The sequence below is a fragment of the Musa acuminata genome, chromosome BXJ1-3 (genome assembly GCF_036884655.1).
Source record: "Musa acuminata AAA Group cultivar baxijiao chromosome BXJ1-3, Cavendish_Baxijiao_AAA, whole genome shotgun sequence".
Lineage (NCBI taxonomy): Eukaryota > Viridiplantae > Streptophyta > Magnoliopsida > Zingiberales > Musaceae > Musa > Musa acuminata.
The window spans coordinates 23,826,042-23,849,987 of NC_088329.1; the positions used below are offsets into that span (position 1 = coordinate 23,826,042).

The window sequence follows — 23,946 nt, forward strand, 5'->3', positions numbered from 1 at the left end:
CATCCAATTACCATAGCATATCGGATACTGGATCTCCATCAAATTATCCATAACTTATTAAAAATTAGATCTCTATCAAATTATCCATTTTAAGCTCTTATTGGGTCTCACCCAATATATCCAATTAAACAAGGGCTTATTGGATATCACATATTCAATCCTCTATTTATCGTGTCATCTACCATATGTATGTGACCCTTTATGCTTAATAATGAGCTAGCCATGAGTTGTACCTGTCAGAACTCCTTCTGACATAATGAATCATTATCTCATAATAATTCATTCAACTCATCAAGTATGGACGTACTAGGCCACTATGCCATAGTCCTCAAATGGTATAAGGGACCCTAATTTATTAGACCTATCTGCCCTTAGTTATTATATATCTATAGTCCCCTATCAAATTAGACCTATTTGCCCTTAGTTATCATATATCTATAGTTCCCTACCAATCTAATATCCGAAAGACTATATATCGGGTATAGTGCTTTTAAATCCACATGGAATATACTCTAGTCTCGAGTCTCTAATTAGATTCTCTTGGAGAAGTCATTCTCTCTTAATATGAATTTCTTTGGCTAGGGATTTGCTTGAGTGAGAACTGTTAGGACCAAAATCGGCACTAAGAGGAGGGGTTGGGGGGTGGGGTGTTTGAACTAGTGCTTTCGATAAAAATGACGTTGATTCAAAGATTCGTTTGATAAAGCTTGTATCCGAAAAAGTGTTTAAACTTGAAAATATTCATAAGTGATTACAGGCAGTGAGCAAGTAAATCAATGAGTGATGAGAATGAAAATCATGAAAGAAATAACACAGAAATAAAGCACACCAGATTTATAGTGGTTCGGTCATCGTAACCTACATCCACTCCCGATTCCTCTTCACTCGAGGTCATCGGCTTCCACTATCGATCTTTTTTTAATAGGTAAAAATCAACTACCCTTTTACACCTCTTTTTCTCTTTTTCATAGGTTTAGGAGATAACCTTTATAACCACTCACCCCTCTCTTAAACGTCACCCAACACTTAGAGCTTGAGAGGAGTTCTCATAATATTACAATAGTATTTTCTTTCTTTTTGCTCTCAGTTCTTGTGTAAACCGAGCGGGGATGAGTGTGATTTTTATAAGCCCCAAATGGCTTCAAAAAGTGGAGTCAAAATTCAAATCCTCAAGATTTTGAGGTACTGGCAGTACTATCGCTAGTACTAGGTGGTACCATCGCTAGTCAGTTCTGACACTAGGCTATACTACCGCTTGACACACTGACACTAGGCGATGCCACCGCCTGACACAGTATGAGATATTTTTTTCTGGGCGGTACCACTACCCAGTCTAGCAGTACCATTGCCTAACATAGTTTGGGAGACTGTGTTTGGGCGTTACCACTGCCAAACCCTGTTATAGGACATTAAATGAGCCAAACAATAAGCCTAATTTAGTCTTGATCCAGGCTCAATTGGCCCTTAATTGAGTTGGTATTGTTTCACCTCAATACTGACTTAATTCGACCTAAACTAACTCGATCTAGACAAATTATTATAAAGCACGAATCATATATTGTCCGGTATGTTATTAGGTCTTTTGGCGCTTCGTCCGATCTTTTGGCACATCGTCCTCTCTTCGGCATATTTGTAATATCCCTCATTTTTAAAAATTATTAATAAAAAATTATTTATAAATCGGAGGAGCAATATGTAAATATAAAAATTTCAAGGACTAAACAGGTAAGTTAAAAAAAAAAAAAGGGAAAACCAAAAATTTCGGTTTTATCCCACCGCCTCCCACGCTCTTTACTTCTTGAGAAACAGAGAGAGGAGCGGTAGGGCATGGGGAGAAGAAGAGGAGAAGTAGAGGGAGAAGAGAAGAAAAGAAGAAGAAGAGGGAAAAGAAGAGAGGAAGAAGAGGGAGAAGAGAAGAAAAGAAGAAGAAGAAGAGAGGGAAGAGGGAGAGGAAAGAGAGATAGCTGCAGTAGCTAGGGCTGTAGCACCTCTGTTTCGTGTAGGAGGAAACAGAGGAGTTCATGTGTGGGGCGTCGGGGAGGAGAAGGGAAGAAGAGGAGAAGAAGAGAAGTAGAAGAAGAAGAAGAAGAAGAAGAAGAAGAAGAAGAAGAAGAAGAAGAAGAAGAAGAAGAAGAAGAAGAAAAGAGGAGGTGGCTGCGGCAAGGGCTGCAGCGAGGAGCTGTGGGGCGTTGGGGAGGAGAAAGGAAGAAGAGGAGAAGAAGAAAAGAAGAAGAAGAGGGAAAAGAAGAGAGGAGGAAGAAGAGGGAGAAGAGAAGAATAGAAGAAGAAGAAAAAGAGAGGGAAGTGGGAGAGGAGCGAGAGGTGGTAGCAGCTAGGGCTGCAGCACCTCTGTTTCCTGCAGGCGGAAACAGAGGAGAGGAGGTGTGGGGCGTTGGGGAGGAGAAGAAGAAGAAGAGAAAAAAGAAGAAGAGAAAAAGAAAAAAAAAAAGAAGGATGGCTGTGGCATGGGCTGCAGTGAGAAGGTGTGGGGTGTCGGGTAGGAGAAGGGAAGAAGAGGAGAAGAAGAAGGAGAAGAAGAAGAAGAAGAAGAAGAGGAAGAGAAGAAGTAGAAGTGGGTGAAGTGGCGGCAACTCTATTTTCTGCAGGAGGAAACAGAGGAGAGGGGTGTTGAATCTCGTATTTTGATGATGAAACCAATTGATAATTATGTTTATGTTTAACTGCATTTTGAGAGATGCAGGTCTACTCGATCAGGATTAGACAATTAAGGCAGGAGGAATTGACGTTGCGCCGGAGGAGATCACGTTAGGATATTAGATGGCAGAAGGCTTCGGACGTCGGGCATCTGGCCAAGAGCGGAATTGCGCCAAGGATATCGACGTTGCGGAGGTCAACCGCTGATTGGGCAACAAGCCGCAAGAGAGGACGATGCACCGAAGAATCGGACGAAGCGCCAACCAATGACGTGCCGGGCAATAGAATGTCAATTCGCTTTATAATAATTGTCTAGATCGGAGTAGAATTTTTGGTTTGTGTGTGCAGGATTAACTACGATAACGATGAAGACATAAAGCGAAACAAAGTGCTGGAGTCAAGCGCGAAGGATTCATTGCGAGTTCGAGAGTTCGACAGAAGTCCGAAGGTTCGTCGGGAATGCTGCCGGAACTAGCCGAGAATGAGTAGGGAGCTTGCCGAAGGGTTTTTCGGAAGCTCGCCGGAAGGTTCGTTGGAAGTTCACGGAGCTCGCCGAGAAAGATCGGAGGTTGCCGAAGAAGCTCGTTGGAACTCGTCAAGATCAAATCGTGAAGTCTAGGAGCTTGCTAGGAGTCCGCAGAATGGTTTCCGAGAGTTTATCGGAAAACCGTCGGAAGTTCGCCGGAAGCTCGCCGGAAGAAGTCTTGACTTACGGACTTTGCAATAGCTTATAAAATGTCTTTAAATTCGTAGTTAGCACATTAATTAGGGTTAGGATTAGGTGTTAATCCTATAACCCAAGTAGGGGCCAATTGGGCCCGAGTTCGGACTGGTTTGGGCCAAGTTTGGAGCCCAACCAGTGAGCTGATTTGGCCTGGGCGGTGGCACCGCCCAGCACCTGAGAGCTGGGCGGTGACACCTCTTGGGCTGGGCGGTTGCACCGCCCAGCACCCGAGCGCTGGGCGGTGGCACTGCCAGCATCGGGAACATAAGAGAATTCAAATTTTTGGAGCCCAAATTTGAATCCTCTTGAGGCCTATAAATACCCCTCAAGTTTCAGTTGAGAAAACAACTTTTTGAGCAGCAAGTGATTGACAGAAAAGTCTTAGAAGAGTCTTTGCTAGTCTTGTTATCAATTTGCTAGTGTTCACCTCCTTCTTTCTTGCTGAAAATCTGTAAGAGAGTGAACCGCTTGTAAAAGTTGTAAGAGGGGTATTTACCCTTCCCTTTCAAGAGATTTGCTAGTGGAAGGTGGGAGCCTCATCGAAGAGGGGCCTCGCAAGTGGATGTAGGTCATTTGACCGAACCACTGTAAAATCGGCGTAATCTCTGGTTTGCATTTACTTATTGTCATTTATATTACTGCAAACGATTTGCACTTTAATGCTATACTGCTTTGTCACCGTCTTACTTATCTCTTCAAGTTAAAACACAATCGAAACGGTTTTAAACGAAAACGTTGCTTTTATCATACGAAGTTTCCGAAAAGTGTTTAAATCGTGAAAAGTTTATCGCACTTCACCGCTGCACTAATTCACCCCCCCCCCCTCTTAGTGCCGCTCCGATCCTAACAATTTGTATCAGAGCCCGGTATTTCTCATTTCGGATTTACACCGGAGAGAAATGGCTCTTCATGGCTTTCAAGAGGGCTTATTGGTTTTTCGTCCACCGTTGTTTAACGGATTGGACTACACTTATTGGAAAACTCGAATGAGAGTTTTCTTGATTTCTATGAATTTGGATTTATGGAATATCGTTGAAAACAATTTTCAACTTCCTTCTAAACTGATGAACGAATGGTCGGATTTGGAGAAGAAATATTTTTCTTTAAACGCAAAGGCTATGAATGCCTTATTTTGCGCTTTGGATAAAAATGAGTTCAATCGGATTTCTACGTGCGAAATGGCTTTCGATATTTGGCAAACACTTGAAATCACGCACGAGGGAACTAGTAGAGTCAAAGACTCGAAAGTTAACATTTTATTGCATGATTTTGAGCTCTTTCAAATGCAACCAAGCGAGACTATAGGCGACATGTACACCCGTTTCACGGATGTCGTCAATAATCTAAGAGTTCTTGGTAAATCTTTTTTGAATTTTGATCTCATAAGTAAGATCTTAAGATCCCTTCCAAAAAGTGGGATTCTAAAATAACCGCAATACAAGAAACAAAAGATTTAAATATTTTTCCATTTGAAGAACTAATTGGTTTGTTGATGACATATGAAATGGTGCACAATGCACATGATAAACAAAAACACCTTCCAAAGAATAGGAAGGATTTGGAACTCCGGACAAATGAATACCACTTGAGCGATGACTCAAGTGATGAGGACAATGATGAACTTGAACTTCAAACACTAACTCTTAATAAGTTCATTAAACAAAAATCTAAAATAAACAATGAATTTGAACGGAGGAAGAGGCCAAAGAAAATGAAGGTACCCAAGGATGAATCAAGAACTTCCAAAGGTGAAACGGCGAATTGGGCTTTGACGGGCTTCGACTACAAGGTAAGTAACTCAACTCTCTTGAATTATTTTGAAATTACTTGATGTTTTCCATGATGCATTTTCTCTTTTCTTTTGAATAATTATTTTTCTTGAAAATTGTATGTTTTATGTTAATAGAATAAAATGTTAGATTTAAATAATCATATATATGTGCTTGAGAAGCAAGAATGTGTATTTTGATGATTTCCATATTAACTTTCAATGATGATGCATGGTTTTTATATGGAAGGCTTGATGATATTTTTTTTAAACCTTGTCTTTGGTTTTCAAACATGATATATGTTTTTGACATAAGAACAAAACTTGAGCATGCTAATATAAAGTCAATCACATAAATTAAAACTAAAAAGTTTTAGTTATCTATAAGAATCATTCAAAATTATGTTTAATGAAACCATTGCATAATGATGTAATGAAAATATTAAACATTTTGAAACCATGTTTTAGTGTCATGCATAATGATCATGCTTAATAAATTTCGAAATTATGCATATGAATCTTGTGATTTATGGATTATTGATTTTTACCATAATGAAAGTGCCTTATTAATCTTTGTTGTAATAAATCTTACACTTTCGGTTTTAAACATTATGTATGTTTTTATTTGGTATAAGTGAAATAAAATCATATGAATTGAAACAACTAAAAAGAGGAAAATATTTTTTCCTTGAAAAATTATTTTTCTCCATCCTATTGATCTTGATGTTTATTATGATAAATCTATGTATACCATTTTGAATCTCTTGAAAGTAATGTTGATATTTTGATGATTTAAATTTAAAATGAGTTTTATCAAAATCATGATATTGATTTATTGGAATAACATGAGATTACCTTTGATGATCATTTTGATTCATGGAATTTTGGATTCATGACTTGGTCTTACATTTGTTTATGAGATGGTTGAAATCTTTGTACGTTTGAATTCTTCCCTTCTCCTTTCAATTTATGCATGTTATATGTTAAAGATTTAAAACCATGTTTTGGTATCATGCATATCTAAGAAATATTGATGTGACAAATTGAATAAGTTGAAAATGAATGATGATTTTTCTCTTGAATATAACTTGTGATATTTTTTATATAAATCATCATTTTGATTTCTCGACATTCGATACATGAGATTTTATTATAAATCAAAATTTCTCATTAATCGATCTTCTACGATTTTACTTGCTATTCTCTTGAGAGGAGATTTTCTAAATGAATCATGATTTTTCCTTGTGAGTTCTTGGAGTTATTACTTGACTTTTCTTTTAAAACAAGATCTCTTCTTTGTACTCCTATGATTTTTCTTGATATTTTATTTAAAGAAGATATTTACTTTATGAATCATGTCTTTTGGTATTCAAATGATTTTATCCTTCATGACATGATTTCTTTGTATTTATGGCTTGCATGGCTTGAAATGTTTTGGTATAATGCATGCAATGATGAAATATTCATAAAGTTAAAATGATGTATGCAATACTTATGATAATGATGTACATGATGTATTTATTGCAAATGATGTGTATCATGAATGCTTTAAATGATGAATGTTTGGTATCATGATCAACATGTTGATAAATGCTTAAAAATTTTAATGTTTGAGTATCATGTATGATATGCTTATTAATGATGATTGATTTATTTTTCGGTATCGTGCATGAAAAATAAGGTTATTGAAATTGTGTATGTTTTAATTTGAATATATAATGATGCACAAATAAGAATAATACTTACCTTTGTCATAATATGAAAATTGATATAAGGGTCTTCCCTTCTTTTTGACAATGACAAAGAGGGAGCAAGAATTTCTAGCATGGACATCATGAAAAGAGGCAAACTAACTAGCTTGCACAATTCAAGATGAAAGCAAAAATTACACTTCTCAAAAGAGAAGATGCAAATGTAACATTTACCAAATTGTTTGCTTGCCTCATGTAAAACATTATCTCTTGCTAGTTTGGCATTTTTGCCAGCTTGTATGTTGCAAAACTTGATCACTTTTTCAAACATTTTGCTAGCTTACACTTTGCAAAGAAAGCAAAAATGGCACTTCTAGAAGAAAGAGCTTGTTATTTTGAACATCACAAGCTTGCCTATCTTAAGTAACAAAAATTGCAAAAGTGCTATCTTGCCTATCTCAAGAAGCAAAACTTGCAAATTGCACATTGCAATAGGAAGCAAGAATTATGAGCTTACACAAGAAAGCTATCTTGCATTTGCTTTCGAAATTTTTGCTAGCTTGTATATTGTGAAACTTACATATCGTAAAAATTGCTAGCTTGTAGTCTAAAGAGAAGCAAAAAGTTGCTATCTCAAAAGAAGCAAATGTGCTATCTTTCCTATCTTAAGAGGCATAAATGCTAACTTGCACATCTAGCAAAACTTGACAAATTTGCATATTTCAAGAAGCAAGAGTTGCTTTCTTGAACATCTCAATATTGCTAGCTTGCATGATGTAGAACTTACTATCTTGAACATTACCAAAAGTGCTATCTTATATGCTATAAAACTTGCATATCTAAAACTTGATAGCTTGAATGTCCTAAGCATGATGCATTACTTGCAAAATTTTCTAGCTTCAAAACTGCATGATGATAAAACTTAATATTATGTTTTTCATGCAATGAGTTGAACTTATATTACAAACACAAAGAATAGTTGTACTTCTCCTTTTTGTTGATGACAAAGGGGGAGAAGTATGTTGATGACATGATATGCATAAGTCTATGCATGAGTTCATAATGACGTTTTGCAAGTATTCATGATGAATATTGCAATGACTTGAATTCAGTTTGAATTCAAGGTTCTATCAATATGGCATATTGATAGGGGGAGTTTGTTTAAACTCCGGGAGTCAAGTTTAACTCCGTCATCAATTGGTTGTCATCATCAAAAAGGGGGAGATTGTTGAATCTCGTATTTTGATGATGAAACCAATTGATCATTATGTTTATGTTTAACTGCATTTTGAGTGATGCAGGTCTACTCGATCAGGATTAGACAATTAAGGCAGGAGGAATTGACGTTGCGTCGGAGGAGATCACGTTAGGATATTAGATGGCAGAAGGCTTCGGACGTCGGGCATCGGGCCAAGAGCGGAATTGCGCCAAGGATATCGGCGTTGCGGAGGTCAACCGCTAATTAGGCAACAAGCCGCAAGAGAGGACGATGCGCCGAAGAATTGGACGAAGCGCCAACCAATGACGTGCCGGGCAACAGAATGTCAATTCGCTTTATAATAATTGTCTAGATCGGAGTAGAGTTTTTGGTTTGTGTGTGCAGGATTAACTATGATAACGATGAAGACATAAAGCGGAACAAAGTGCTGGAGTCAAGCGCGAAGGATTCATTGCGAGTTCGAGAGTTTGACGGAAGTCCGAAGGTTCGTCGGGAATGCTGCCGGAACTAGCCGAGAATGAGTAGGGAGCTTGCCGAAGGGTTTTTCGGAAGCTCGCCGGAAGGTTCGTTGGAAGTTCACGGAGCTCGCCGAGAAAGATCGGAGGTTGCCGAAGAAGCTCGTTGGAACTCGTCAAGATCAAATCATGAAGTCTAGGAGCTTGCTGGGAGTCCGCAGAATGGTTTCCGAGAGTTTATCAGAAAACCGTCGGAAGTTCGCCGGAAGCTCGCCGGAAGAAGTCTTGACTTACGGACTTTGCAATAGCTTATAAAATATCTTTAAATTCGTAGTTAGCACATTAATTAGGGTTAGGATTAGGTGTTAATCCTATAACCTAAGTAGGGGCCAATTGGGCCCGAGTTCGGACTGGTTTGGGCCAAGTTTGGAGCCCAACCAGTGAGCTGATTTGGCCTAGGCGGTGGCACCGCCTAGGCTGGGCGTTGGCACTGCCTAGCACCCGAGAGCTGAGCGGTGACACCTCCTGGGCTGGGCGGTTGCACCACCCAGCACCCGAGCGCTGGGCGGTGGCACCGCTTGGCTGGGCGGTGGCACTGCCAGCATCGGGAACATAAGAGAATTCAAATTTTTGGAGCCCAAATTTGAATCCTCTTGAGGCCTATAAATACCCCTCAAGTCTCAGCTGAGAAAACAACTTTTTGAGCAGCAAGTGATTGAGAGAAAAGTCTTAGAAGAGTCTTTGCTAGTCTTGTTATCAATTTGCTAATGTTCACCTCCTTCTTTCTTGCTGAAAATCTGTAAGAGAGTGAACCACTTGTAAAAGTTGTAAGAGGGGTATTTACCCTTCCCTTTCAAGAGATTTGCTAGTGGAAGGTGGGAGCCTCATCGAAGAGGGGCCTCGCAAGTGGATGTAGGTCATTTGACCGAACCACTGTAAAATCGGCGTAATCTCTGGTTTGCATTTACTTCTTGTCATTTATATTACTGCAAACGATTTGCACTTTAATGCTATACTGCTTTGTCTCCGTCTTACTTATCTCTTCAAGTTAAAACGCAATCGAAACGGTTTTAATCGAAAATGTTGCTTTTATCGTACGAAGTTTCCGAAAAGTGTTTAAATCGTGAAAAGTTTATTGCACTTCACCGCTGCACTAATTCACCCCCCCTAACAAGGAGGTGCTGTTTGTCGCGGAGAAGAAGGGGAGGAAGGAGAAGAAGAGAAGAAGAAGAAAGGAAGGAGAAGGAAGAGGAGAAGGGAAAGAAGTAGCAGTGGCTGCGGTTGTGGCAACTACGGCTGTGGCAGCTGCAACTGTGGCAGGGAAAGAGGGAGAGGAAGGAAGAAGGGAAGGAGAGGAAGAAGAGAAGGGGAAGAAGGGGCTGCGGCTGTGGCGATGACAGCTGCAGTTGGAAGAGAAGAAGGAGAGGAAGATGAGCAAGGTAGGAAGAAGAGGCTGCGGCCGTGGCTGAGGCTACGACTGCAGCAGTGCAGCTGGGAAAGAAGAGAAGGAAAGGAAGAAGAAGAGAAAGGGAAAGGGAAGAAGAGAGGAAGAGGAGAAGGGGAGGCAGCTGCGGCAGTGGCAGTTGCAGCTGGAAGAGAAGGAGAGGAAATAGAGCAAGGGAGGAAGAAGAGGCTACGGCTGTGGTGGCTGTGGTAGCTGCAGTAGCGGTGGTGGCTGCAGCAGCTGCTTTTGGGAAATAGAAAGAAAGGAAAGGGGAAAAAAAAAGGGGCTATGGCTATGATTGCGGTTGCCATGGTGGCGACTGCGTCTGCGGAAGCTGTGTTTGGGAAAGAAAAAGTAGGAACGAGAGAAGGGAGGAAGGAAGTAGTGCAAGGGAAGGGGTTGCGGTTGTGACAGCAGCTGCGGTCATGGCTACGACTGTGGTAGTGGCAGTGGCGATGGCTACGATAGCTGTGTTTGAAAAAGAAAACAAAGGAATGAGAGTAAGAGAGAGCAGGTGACTATACCTCTATGTTCTGCATGAGCTGCAGTTGTGGAGGAAAAAGAGAAGACATATGTAGAACATAGGGAGAGGACACGGAGGAAAAGTTGAAGGATTTGGGCTGACACCTTCTTTGGATCTTCGGATCAAAATCTTTGAAAGGCAAGTGTTCCGATCCTTCCTATTGCAAGCTTTCTAATCTTTCCTATTTCAAGTGTCCTGATCTTTCCTTACTACAATTTTATCTCTATATTTGCTTTGAATATGAGGAACTTTGAATTGTTCTAGCCTTGCATTTGATATATCTCCTGTTTAGACGTAACGATTTGAATCTATGCAACTTTTGAGATTCTGACCTTTTGATACCGAGCTACCTATAAGTCTTTGTTGGAAACTCTGATTTGTTCAAAACTGATTTAATTGGAAACTAGACTCGTAGATCTTTCTTTTAATATATGGATTGAAAAATTTGGAGTCCAAACACCTGCCTAGTTATCTGTTGAATCTGACCTTATAAATTCTACCAAATAGAGATTTTGTTCTATGACCCTTGTTTACCAAATTATTTGTAACTCTCTCTGTTGGACAGTTCAATTCATATGAAGCTTGTTTTATCTGAAAGTAGATTGAAATATCTTTCCAATGATATATTTCCAATGATATATTTCTGGTTTCATTCCTTTGGAAATTGATATCCTTTAGCTTTCTTATTCAATTGAGCTTTATATTACTGCTTTGAATTCTTGTATGTTCTTGTCCTTAAAATTATTTGCATTCTTGAAAACTATTGTGTAACGTTTATGCTATATCATATTGACTCACATAGGCACATGTATATCCCATTGTTCCGCATTTGCTTTCGATATATGCCTATTCCAGTTTCATTCCTTTGGACATTGAATTCATCTAACCTTCTTATTTGAATTGAGTTATATACGTGATTGCTTGGAATCCTTAAATGCTCTTGCTTTCATTTCCTTTCAAATTTGAATACAATTGTGAAAGATTATTGCTTACTTCGTATTGACTCGTAAAGGCACATGTACGTTTTATTGTTCTGCGTGTGCTTCCTGTTGAATCTTGGATTTTGATGATGAAACTAATTGATTATGTTTAAATGTTTGACTACATTTTGAGTGATACAGGTCTACTCGATCAGGATTAGACAATTAACGTAGGAGGAATTGACGTTGCGTCGGAGGAGATCACGTCAGGATATTGGATGGCAGAAGGCTTCGGGCGTCGGGCATCGAGCCAAGGAGAGCGAAATTGCACCAAGGATATCGGGGTTGCGGAGGTCAACCGCCGATTGGGCAACAAGCCGCAAGAGAGGACGATGCACCGAAGAATCGGACGAAGCGCCAACCAATGACGTGCCGGGCAACAGAATGTCAATTTGCGTTATAATAATTGTCTAGATCGGAGTAGAGTGTTTGCTTGTGTGTGCAGGATTAACTATGACAACGATGAAGACATAAAGCGAAACAAAGTGCTGGAGTCAAGCGCGAAGGATTCGTTGGGAGTTCGTGTCACGCCCCTCAAAATATCCATGATTTTTAAAATTTTCGTCACAGACCAATCCAGGATCCAAACTAACGTTTGAGGACACTAAAAACATTCTATTCATATTCACATCCATAAAACCTGTGCAGTTTATAATCATATATCACATCACTCGATAATTCACATTTATGGCAACCCAAGCCAACTTGACAAACATGAACAACATTTATAAATCCACAAGCTAAATAAATTATACAGTCAGAACTCCAACTATTCACCACAAGTTCATATCACCATAAATTAGACTTAACATTCTGAAATTCCAAATAAGAGAGATCTCCTAACACTTGGACACAGTATATCTATTTCGGTTCATCGACAACATTTCATTATATACAAGACATACTTATACAACAATATCGTAATAACCAACCAGACTTGCCCATTATTCTGAATAGCTATCCACTGCCTCAGCCCAAATCAAACATCTCGAAGAGTGACAAGCTGACCTGAAAGATTTATATAACAACGGAGTGAGCCAAAAACGGCTCAGCAAGTGACAAAGCATATTCAGAACAAAAGGAACGGTTTCAAACGAGTAAGGTATCATAATGCAAGGCAGAATACAAGAATTCTCAACGATATCATCTCAATAGATACCAAATCATACGTATCACGTCATTCAAAACATATTTGATCCATAACGAATGGGGCATAGAGTAATTGGAACATATCAATGGCAGATAGGACATTTCAGAACATATCAGTTCATAGCAAATGGAGCACAGAGTAATTGGAACATATCAATGGCAGATAGGACATTTCAGAACATATCTGTTCATAGCAAATGGAGCACAGAGTAATTGGAACATATCAATAGCAGATAGGACATTTCAGAACATATCAGTTCATAGCAAATGGAGCACACAGTAATTGGAACATATCAATGGCAGATAGGACATTTCAGAACATATCAGTTCATAGCAAATGGAGCACAGAGTAATTGGAGCATATCAATGGCATATGAAATGTTCCGGAGCATATCAACGGCATATGGAATATTTCGAAGCATATCATCAGTGAATGAAGCATTTCAGAGCATATCGAAAACAAATATCGTATAGAAGCTCAAACGTCGTCTTTGACGTTGCAAACATATCAATCTTATCCAAAGCATGTACAGAAACACATAACCAAAGCTCTGGATATCATATCAAACATACAGAAGGTGTGGTGGGATCTCAGTCAGAATGTGATTCATCCATTTCTGAATGACCACCTGACAAAAGTCTCCCACGTCTGGGAGCTCCATCCACCCACGTCTAGGTGAAGTCAAAGGGGCCGGCAGAGCATCGTAGGCTCTAAGCAATATCCCACAAAGCGGGACCCCACAAAGCGGGCAAATAAGCGCATACCAGAATATCCCACAAAGCGGGACCCCACAAAGCGGGCAAATCAGCGCATACCCTTTACCATTTCTGGCAAAGGTCCAGACAATCCCACAAACATCAGAGTACAAAAGGGTAGTACGAACAATAAATAGCATATATCGGAAGCACACGCGGAACAACAAACGTACATGTGCCTTTACGAGTCAAATATGATGCAAGGAACAAATCTCTCACAAATGTATTCAGATTTGGAAACGAAATGAAAGCAAGAGCATTCAAGGATTCCAAACAATCATATATAGCTCAATTCAAATAAGAAGGTTAGATAAATTCAATGTCAAAATGAATGAACTGGAATAGGCACATATCGGGAGCAAATGCGGAACAATGGAATATACATGTGCCTATATGGGTCAATACGATATAGCATAAACGTTCCACAATGGTTTTCAAGAATGCAATAATTTTAAGGACAAGAGTATACAAGAACTCAAAGCAGTAATATAAAGCTCAATTGAATAAGAAAGCTAAAGGATATCAACTTCCAAAGGAATGAAACCAGAATATGAGAAATCGACCAAAGCTCGATTTCTGGCAGAATACAAGAGGCACATTGAACAAATGATTCAAACTATCAATCGTGCTCCAATTTACTCATAAATAATCATTGGATAATACTTTCAGATAAGACAGGCTTCATAGGAATTGAACTGTCCAACAGAGAGAGTTACAAATAATTTGGTAAGCAAGTGTCGTAGGACAAAATCTCTGTTGGCAGAATTCATAATGTCAGATTCAACAGATAACTAGGTAGGTGTTTGGATTCCAAATCTTTCAATCCATACATCAAAGAAAGATCTACGAGTCTAGTTTCCAATGAAATCAGTTTTGAACAAATCAGAGTTTCCAACAAAGACTTATAGGCAGCTCGGTATCAAAAGGTCAGAATCTCAAAAGTTGCACAGATTCGAATCGTTACGTTTAAACAGGAGATATAACAAATGCAAGGCTAGAACAATTCAAAGTTCCTCATATTCAAAGCAAATGTAGAGATAAAAATGGCAGTGAGGAAGATCAGGATACTTGCAATAAGACATATCAGAGCAATTATAGGAGAAACGATCAGGGAACTTGCAATAGAAAGGATCGAAACAAGTGGGAAACTTGCCTTTCAAAGATTTCGATCCGAAGATCCAAAGAAGGTGCCAGCCCAAATCCTTCTACTTTTCCTCCGTGTCCTCTCTCTGTTTCGTTTTGTGCTCCCGTTTTCTTCCTTTCTTCGCAACTACACCACGTGTCGAACATCGAGGCACAGTCACCTGCTCTCTCGTACTCTCATTCCTTCTTTTTCTTTCCCAAACGCAGCTGCCACAGCCGCCGCCGTTGCCGCTGCTACAATCGCAGCCCCTTCCACCGCACTACATTCCTTCCTCCCTTCTCTCGCAGACATAACTGCTGCATACGCAGTCGCTGCCGCTGCGGCCGTAATCCCGTCCGCAGCCCCTTTTTCCCCCTTTCCTTTCCTTTCTTTCCCAGCTGCAACTGCCGCAGTCGCAGTCGCAGCCATGGCCGCAGCCACCACAACCGCAGCCTCTTCTTCCTCTGCTACTCTATTTCCTCTCCTACTTCTCTTCCAACTGCAGCTGCCACTGCCGCAGCTGCCACCCCTTCTCCTCTTCCTCTCTTCTTCCTCTCCTTCCCTTTCTCTTCTTCTTCCTTTCCTTCTCTTCTTTCCCAGCCACAGCTGCAGCTGCCATCACCGCAGCCGCAGCCCCTTCTCCTCTTCCTCTCTTCTTCCTCTCCTTCCCTTTCTCTTCTTCTTCCTTTCCTTTTTCTCTTTCCCTGCCACAGCTGCAGCTGCCATCGCCGCAGCCGCAGCCCCTTCTCCTCTTCCTCTCTTCTTCCTCTCCATCCCTTTCTCTTCTTCTTCCTTTCCTTTTTCTCTTCCTCTTTCCCTGCCATAGCTGCAGCTGCCACAACCGCAGCCGCAGCTACTTCTTTCCCTTCTCCTCTTCCTTCTCCTTCCTTTCTTCTTCTTCTCTCCCCGCTGCAACTGCTGCAATCGCGGCCGCAACCACGGCCGCAACCTCTCCCTCCTCCCCTGCTCATCTTCCTCTTCTTCTTCTCTTCCAGCTGCAGCTGCCATCGCCGCAGCTGCAGCCCCTTCTTCCCCGGCGTCACACACACCCTCTCCTCTGTTTCCTCTACAGGAAACAGAGGTATCACACCTCTTTCTCTTCCTCTTCTTCTTCTTCTCCTCTTCCCCTCTTCCCTTTTCCTCCCCAAGGCCACACATCTCCTCGCTGCAGCCTTGCCGCAGCTATCTTCTTCTTCTTCTTCTTCTTCTTCTCTTCTCCCTCTTCTTCCTCTCTTCTTCCTCCTCTCTTCTTTTCCCTCTTCTTCTTCTTTTCTTCACTCCTCATGCCCCACCGCTCCTCTCTGTTTCTCGAAGAAACAGAGAGTGCGTGGGAGGCGGTGGGATAAAACCGAAATTTTCGATTTTTCTTTATTTACTTCTTTTTACAACTTAACAGTTTAGTCTTTGAAATTTCTATATTTACATATAGGTCCTCCGATTTATAAATAAATCTTTATTAATAATTTTTAAAACGAGGGATATTACACTCTCTCCCCCTTAAAAGAAAATTTAGTCCTCTAAATTGATCATAGCTCAATCGATGAAAAGATGAGGATTATGATATCTTTATTTCCTCCTCCTACTCTTAAATAGTTTCATCAATACAATACAATTACATAATTATCCAAGAGTGACCGAAATATTCTCCTCCTTGATCCTCAGTAGATGGTAACCCGACCTTCAAACAATCTTTTAAAATACCTGTGCACCCTGCAGTTAATCAAACAAGTGGTCACTTTAGAAAATACTCGTTTTTTGATGGTCACCTAATTCAACTATCTATAATCAATACAAAGCCTCAATGTTCCATCCATCTTTTAACTAACACCGGAGCACCCCATGATGAAATATTAAGCCAAATAAAATCCTCATTTAATAATCCTTGTAGTTGCTTTTCTAATTCCACTTACTCAAATGATATCTTTCTGTAGAGAGGCTTAGATTTTAGGATTGTCCCAAGGACCAAATCAAAAGCAAAATCACATTTGGAGGTAATCCAAACAAGTCATCTTGGGATACATTAGGCAAGGAGATAAATAATGTCCAATACTCTCAAAATAAAAGATCGGCTGATCAAATATGCAAAAAGTGATCATTTGTTATATACCAATCCATACTGGTATGTTAGGAAGATAGCCAATCCATACCAAGTATAATATCAAAACTCCAAATCTCTAGGAGAACTAAATCAGCAAAAGTTCAAGTTCTCCAATAAGAATCAGACAAGAGGACCAGATTCAACTTCGTTATCAAAGAATCTCCAATGATCGTATTTACTTATAGCACATAATGTAGTGGTCTAGGTTGAATACCCAAGTGATAAGCAAAATATTACGAATCAAATCGTAGATTGGACCCATGGTCGAACAAATATTTGCATTCTTTCATAAACATGCATAATACCTTTGACCACTAATTCAGAAGTTTAAGAATCATATTCAGTGATAGCATACACTCTTACATGGGCTGATGATTTAGGAGGCAGTGACTCTTTCTTCTTGTTCAAAGGGCAAACTTTTATTTTATGATCCAACTTTCTACAAGCAAAATAGACTCCAATCACCCGAAAACACAAACTTGTTTCATAATTTAACTTGTAATTCACACATGATTAAGTCTTTGGTGGTGACTTTCCTTTTCAAATCCAAATGTCTTGACCCTCTTGTCATTACTTTCTGATTCATTTCCAATCATATTCTTATTGGTAAACTTGTCCTTATCATTCTTGTCACTGATCTCCAAAAATTCTTTTCATTGTTGCCAATAATAATCAGCCTCTACTTCCAATATAAGGTGGCAAAAGAAATCTTTTGATCATCAAAACAATTTTGTACATCAAATATCTTCTCTGTTTGCATCATTCATTTTTCTACCACCAATGAAATTAGGTCCACCATGCTTCCGCTGCGCCACTCTGATTCAATATCCCCAATCAATCCTTTCATTCCCCTTAATTAATCAGAAACAATGAAATAGGAGGACCAAATGTCCTCATCATCCCAGATTCCTAAAATACATCAAAGAAAATTTCCACCAATCACTATAGTTCATTAGACCTCAATATATTTTGCACGTCAACATATCAAATATTTCAGTAATCCTCAAACAATGCTCTGATACCACCTCTGATCACGCCCCTCAAAATATCCATGATTTTTAAAATTTTCGTCACAGACCAATCCAGGATCCAAACTAACGTTTGAGGACACTGAAAACATTCTATTCATATTCACATCCATAAAACCTGTGCAGTTTATAATCATATATCACATCACTCGATAATTCACATTTATGGCAACCCAAGCCAACTTGACAAACATGAACAACATTTATAAATCCACAAGCTAAATAAATTATACAATCAGAACTCCAACTATTCACCACAAGTTCATATCACCATAAATTAGACTTAACATTCTGAAATTCCAAATAAGAGAGATCTCCAAACACTTGGACATAGTATATCTATTTCGGTTCATCGACAATATTTCATTATATACAAGACATACTTATACAACAATATCGTAATAACCAACCAGACTTGCCCATTATTCTGAATAGCTATCCACTGCCTCAGCCCAAATCAAACATCTCGAAGAGTGACAAGCTGACCTGAAAGATTTATATAACAACGGAGTGAGCCAAAAATGGCTCAGCAAGTGACAAAGCATATTCAGAACAAAAGGAACGGTTTCAAACGAGTAAGGTATCATAATGCAAGGCAGAATATAAGAATTCTCAACGATATCATCTCAATAGATACCAAATCATACGTATCATGTCATTCAAAACATATTTGATCCATAACGAATGGGGCATAGAGTAATCGGAACATATCAATGGCAGATAGGACATTTCAGAACATATCAGTTCATAGCAAATGGAGAACAGAGTAATTGGAACATATCAATGGCAGATAGGACATTTCAGAACATATCTGTTCATAGCAAATGGAGCACAGAGTAATTGGAACATATCAATGGCAGATAGGACATTTCAGAACATATCAGTTCATAGCAAATGGAGCACAGAGTAATTGGAACATATCAATGGCAGATAGGACATTTCAGAACATATCAGTTCATAGCAAATGGAGCACAGAGTAATTGGAGCATATCAATGGCATATGAAATGTTCCGGAGCATATCAACGGTATATGGAACATTTCGAAGCATATCATCAGTGAATGAAGCATTTCAGAGCATATCGAAAACAAATATCGTACAGAAGCTCAAACGTCGTCTTTGACGTTGCAAACATATCAATCTTATCCAAAGCATGTACAGAAACACATAACCAAAGCTCTGGATATCATATCAAACATACAGAAGGTGTGGTGGGATCTCAGTCAGAATGTGATTCATCCATTTCGGAATGACCACCTGACAAAAGTCTCCCACGTCTGGGAGCTCCATCCACCCACGTCTAGGTGAAGTCAAAGGGGCCGGCAGAGCATCGTAGGCTCTAAGCAATATCCCACAAAGTGGGACCCCACAAAGCGGGCAAATAAGCGCATACCAGAATATCCCACAAAGCGGGACCCCACAAAGCGGGCAAATCAGCGCATACCCTTTACCATTTCTGGCAAAGGTCCAGACAATCCCACAAACACCAGAGTACAAAAGGGCAGCACGAACAATAAATAGCATATATCGGAAGCACACGCGGAACAACAAACGTACATGTGCCTTTACGAGTCAAATATGATGCAAGGAACAAATCTCTCACAAATGTATTCAGATTTGGAAACGAAATGAAAGCAAGAGCATTCAAGGATTCCAAACAATCATATATAGCTCAATTCAAATAAGAAGGTTAGATAAATTCAATGTCAAAATGAATGAACTGGAATAGGCACATATCGGGAGCAAATGCGGAACAATGGAATATACATGTGCCTATATGGGTCAATACGATATAGCATAAACGTTCCACAATGGTTTTCAAGAATGCAATAATTTTAAGGACAAGAGTATACAAGAACTCAAAGCAGTAATATAAAGCTCAATTGAATAAGAAAGCTAAAGGATATCAACTTCCAAAGGAATGAAACCAGAATATGAGAAATCGACCAAAGCTCGATTTCTGGCAGAATACAAGAGGCACATTGAACAAATGATTCAAACTATCAATCGTGCTCCAATTTACTCATAAATAATCATTGGATAATACTTTCAGATAAGACAGGCTTCATAGGAATTGAACTGTCCAACAGAGAGAGTTACAAATAATTTGGTAAGCAAGTGTCGTAGGACAAAATCTCTGTTGGCAGAATTCATAATGTCAAATTCAACAGATAACTGGGCAGGTGTTTGGATTCCAAATCTTTCAATCCATACATCAAAGAAAGGTCTACGAGTCTAGTTTCCAATGAAATCAGTTTTGAACAAATCAGAGTTTCCAACAAAGACTTATAGGCAGCTCGGTATCAAAATGTCAGAATCTCAAAAGTTGCACAGATTCGAATCGTTACGTTTAAACAAGAGATATAACAAATGCAAGGCTAGAACAATTCAAAGTTCCTTATATTCAAAGCAAATGTAGAGATAAAAATGGCAGTGAGGAAGATCAGGATACTTGCAATAAGACATATCAGAGCAATTATAGGAGAAACGATCAGGGAACTTGCAATAGAAAGGATCGAAACAAGTGGGAAACTTGCCTTTCAAAGATTTCGATCCGAAGATCCAAAGAAGGTGCCAGCCCAAATCCTTCTACTTTTCCTCCGTGTCCTCTCTCTGTTTCGTTTTGTGCTCCCGTTTTCTTCCTTTCTTCGCAACTACACCACGTGTCGAACATCGAGGCACAGTCACCTGCTCTCTCTTACTCTCATTCCTTCTTTTTCTTTCCCAAACGCAGCTGCCACAGCCGCCGCCGTTGCCGCTGCTACAATCGCAGCCCCTTCCACCGCACTACCTTCCTTCCTCCCTTCTCTCGCAGACATAACTGCTGCATACGCAGTCGCTGCCGCTGCGGCCGCAATCCCGTCCGCAGCCCCTTTTTCCCCCCTTTCCTTTCCTTTCTTTCCCAGCTGCAACTGCCGCAGTCGCAGTCGCAGCCATGGCCGCAGCCACCACAACCGCAGCCTCTTCTTCCTCTGCTACTCTATTTCCTCTCCTACTTCTCTTCCAACTGCAGCTGCCACTACCGCAGCTGCCACCCCTTCTCCTCTTCCTCTCTTCTTCCTCTCCTTCCCTTTCTCTTCTTCTTCCTTTCCTTCTCTTCTTTCCCAACCACAGCTGCAGCTGCCATCACCGCAGCCGCAGCCCCTTCTCCTCTTCCTCTCTTCTTCCTCTCCTTCCCTTTCTCTTCTTCTTCCTTTCCTTTTTCTCTTTCCCTGCCACAGCTGCAGCTGCCATCGCCGCAGCCGCAGCCCCTTCTCCTCTTCCTCTCTTCTTCCTCTCCATCCCTTTCTCTTCTTCTTCCTTTCCTTTTTCTCTTCCTCTTTCCCTGCCATAGCTGCAGCTACCACAACCGCAGCCGCAGCTACTTCTTTCCCTTCTCCTCTTCCTTCTCCTTCCTTTCTTCTTCTTCTCTCCCCGCTGCAACTGCTGCAGTCGCGGCCGCAGCCACGGCCGCAACCTCTCCCTCCTCCCCTGCTCATCTTCCTCTTCTTCTTCTCTTCCAGCTGCAGCTGCCATCGCCGCAGTTGCAGCCCCTTCTTCCCCGGCGTCACACACACCCTCTCCTCTGTTTCCTCTGCAGGAAACAGAGGTATCACACCTCTTTCTCTTCCTCTTCTTCTTCTTCTCCTCTTCCCCTCTTCCCTTTTCCTCCCCAAGGCCACACATCTCCTCGCTGCAGCCTTGCCGCAGCTATCTTCTTCTTCTTCTTCTTCTTCTTCTTCTTCTCTTCTCCCTCTTCTTCCTCTCTTCTTCCTCCTCTCTTCTTTTCCCTCTTCTTCTTCTTTTCTTCACTCCTCATGCCCCACCGCTCCTCTCTGTTTCTCGAAGAAACAGAGAGTGCGTGGGAGGCGGTGGGATAAAACCGAAATTTTCGGTTTTTCTTTATTTACTTCTTTTTACAACTTAACAGTTTAGTATTTGAAATTTCTATATTTACATATAGGTCCTCCGATTTATAAATAAATCTTTATTAATAATTTTTAAAAGCGAGGGATATTACAGTTCGAGAGTTCGACGGAAGTCCGAAGGTTCGTCGGGAATGCTGTCGGAACTAGCCGAGAATGAGTAGGGAGCTTGCCGAAGGGTTTTTCGGAAGCTCACCGGAAGGTTCGTTGGAAGTTCGCGGAGCTCGCCGAGAAAGATCGGAGCTTGCCGAAGAAGCTCATCGGAACTCGCCAAGATCAAATCGTGAAGTCTAGGAGCTTGCCGGGAGTCCGCAGAATGGTTTCCGAAAGTTTATCGGAAGACCACCGGAAGTTCGCCAGAAGCTCGCCGGAAGAAGTCTTGACTTACGGACTGTGTAATAGCTTAGAAAATGTCTTTAAATTTGTAGTTAGCATGTTAATTAGGGTTATGATTAGGTGTTAAACCTATAACCCAAGTAGGGGCCAATTGGACCCGAGTTCGGACTGGTTTGGGCCAAGTTTGGAGCCCAACCAGTGAGCTGATTTAGCCTAGGCGGTGGCACCGCCCAGCACCCGAGAGCTGGGCGGTGACACCTCCTGGCTGGGCGGTGGCACCGCCCAGCACTCGAGCGCTGGGCGGTGGCACCGCTTGGCTGGGCGGTGGCACCTCCAGCAGCGGGAACCCAAAGAGAATTCAAATTTTGAAGCCCAAATTTGAATCCTCTTGAGGCCTATAAATACCCCTCAAATCTCAGCTGAGAGAACAACTTTTTGAGCAGCAAGTGTTTGAGAGAAAGGCCTTAGAAAAGTGTTAGCTTGTCTTGTTTTCAATTTGCTAGTGTTCACCTCCTTCTTTCTTTCTGAAAATCTGTAAAAGGGTGAACCGCTTGTAAAAGTTGTAAGAGGGGTATTCACCCTTCACTTTCAAGAGATTTGCTAGTGGAAGGTGGGAGCCTCATCGAAGAGGGGCCTCGCAAGTGGATGTAGGTCACTTGGCTGGTTTGCATTTCTTATTATCATTTACATTACTGCAAACCTTCTTACTTACTTTGTTTCATCATTATCTTTGCTGCTCAACTTTGCGAATACGCTTTCAAGTTAATCACTTCCGATTCTGATTTTTATCGTACGAAAGATTTGTCGAAATCAACGTTTTAATCCGCTGCACTAATTCACCCCCCCCCTCTTAGTGCCGCTCCGATCCTAACAATTGGTATCAGAGCCACGTTTTTCTACCTTGGTTTAACACCCAAATAGAAATGGCTCTTTATGGCTTTCAAGAGGGTCATTCTCTCATTCGTCCTCCCTTTTTCAATGGGACGGACTACACTTGTTGGAAAACTCAAATGAGAGTTTTCTGACTTTCTTTGGATTTGAATTTATGGCACATAGTCGAAAATGGATTTGAAATGTCTTCTCTCCCAATGAACCATTGGAATGATTTGGAGAAGAAGATGTTTTCTCTAAATGCAAAGGCTATGAATGCCTTATATTGTGCACTTGACAAAAATGAATTTAATCGTGTTTCGATGTGTGACTCGGCTTTTGATATTTGGAGAACTTTAGAGGTCACTCATGAAGGCACTAGCCGAGTGAAAGAGTCCAAAATCAATATTCTTGTGCATTCTTACGAACTTTTCCGGATGAAACCAAGTGAGTCCATCGGAGACATGTACACCCGGCTCACGGATGTCATCAATGGACTCAAAGCTCTTGGTAAAAGTTTTTCTAATTTTGAACTAGTCACTAAAATCTTAAGATCCCTTCCAAAAAGTTGGGATCCAAAAGTTACGGCCATTCAAGAGGCCAAGGACCTTAAAACATTCCCTCTCGAAGAACTTATTGGGTTTCTAATGACCTACGAAATGAACAATGTGACAAAAAAGAAACTCGAGAACAACCTTCCAAATGATAGGAAGGATTTGGGACATAGAACACATGAAGACCACTCGAGCATAAGCTCAAGTGATGGTGAACTTAAACTACTAATGAAACAAAAATTAAAAAGCAAAAAGAATGGAACTACTTGCTTTGAACGCAAGAAGAACAAAAGTTGGGATGAATTGAGCTCTTCCGAAGACGAGGAGAAAATCAAGAAAGGCGAGGTGGCAAACTATGCCTCACCCTCTTTCAACAATGAGGTAATCAAAATCCCACTAATTTATTTCGAAATTACATAATACTTTCTTGAGTTATTTTTAATTTAGTTTAGGATTAATTTTCTTGAAAATTGCTTGTGTTATGTTAATGCAATAAAATGTTAGATATAAATATAATGCTTATACACCTAGTAAGATTAATCTTATATATGTGCTTGAGAAGCAAGAATTTGTATTTTGACGATTTCCATATTGATTTTCAATGACGATGCATGACTTTTGAATGGAAGGTTTGATGATTTTTTTATGAACCTTATCTTTGGTTTTCAA

The 23,946-nt window shown here is 40.4% G+C and overlaps 1 long non-coding RNA gene across 1 annotated transcript; it reads right to left on the reverse strand.

Annotated features, from left to right (window-relative positions):
* Positions 1-12,231: 12,231 nt before the first annotated feature.
* LOC135637200 (uncharacterized) lies at positions 12,232-14,757 on the reverse strand. Its single transcript, XR_010496191.1, has 2 exons — positions 14,518-14,757; positions 12,232-12,467 (listed from the first exon to the last, which is right to left on the reverse strand). It is a non-coding gene; the product is annotated as an uncharacterized LOC135637200 (long non-coding RNA).
* Positions 14,758-23,946: the final 9,189 nt, after the last annotated feature.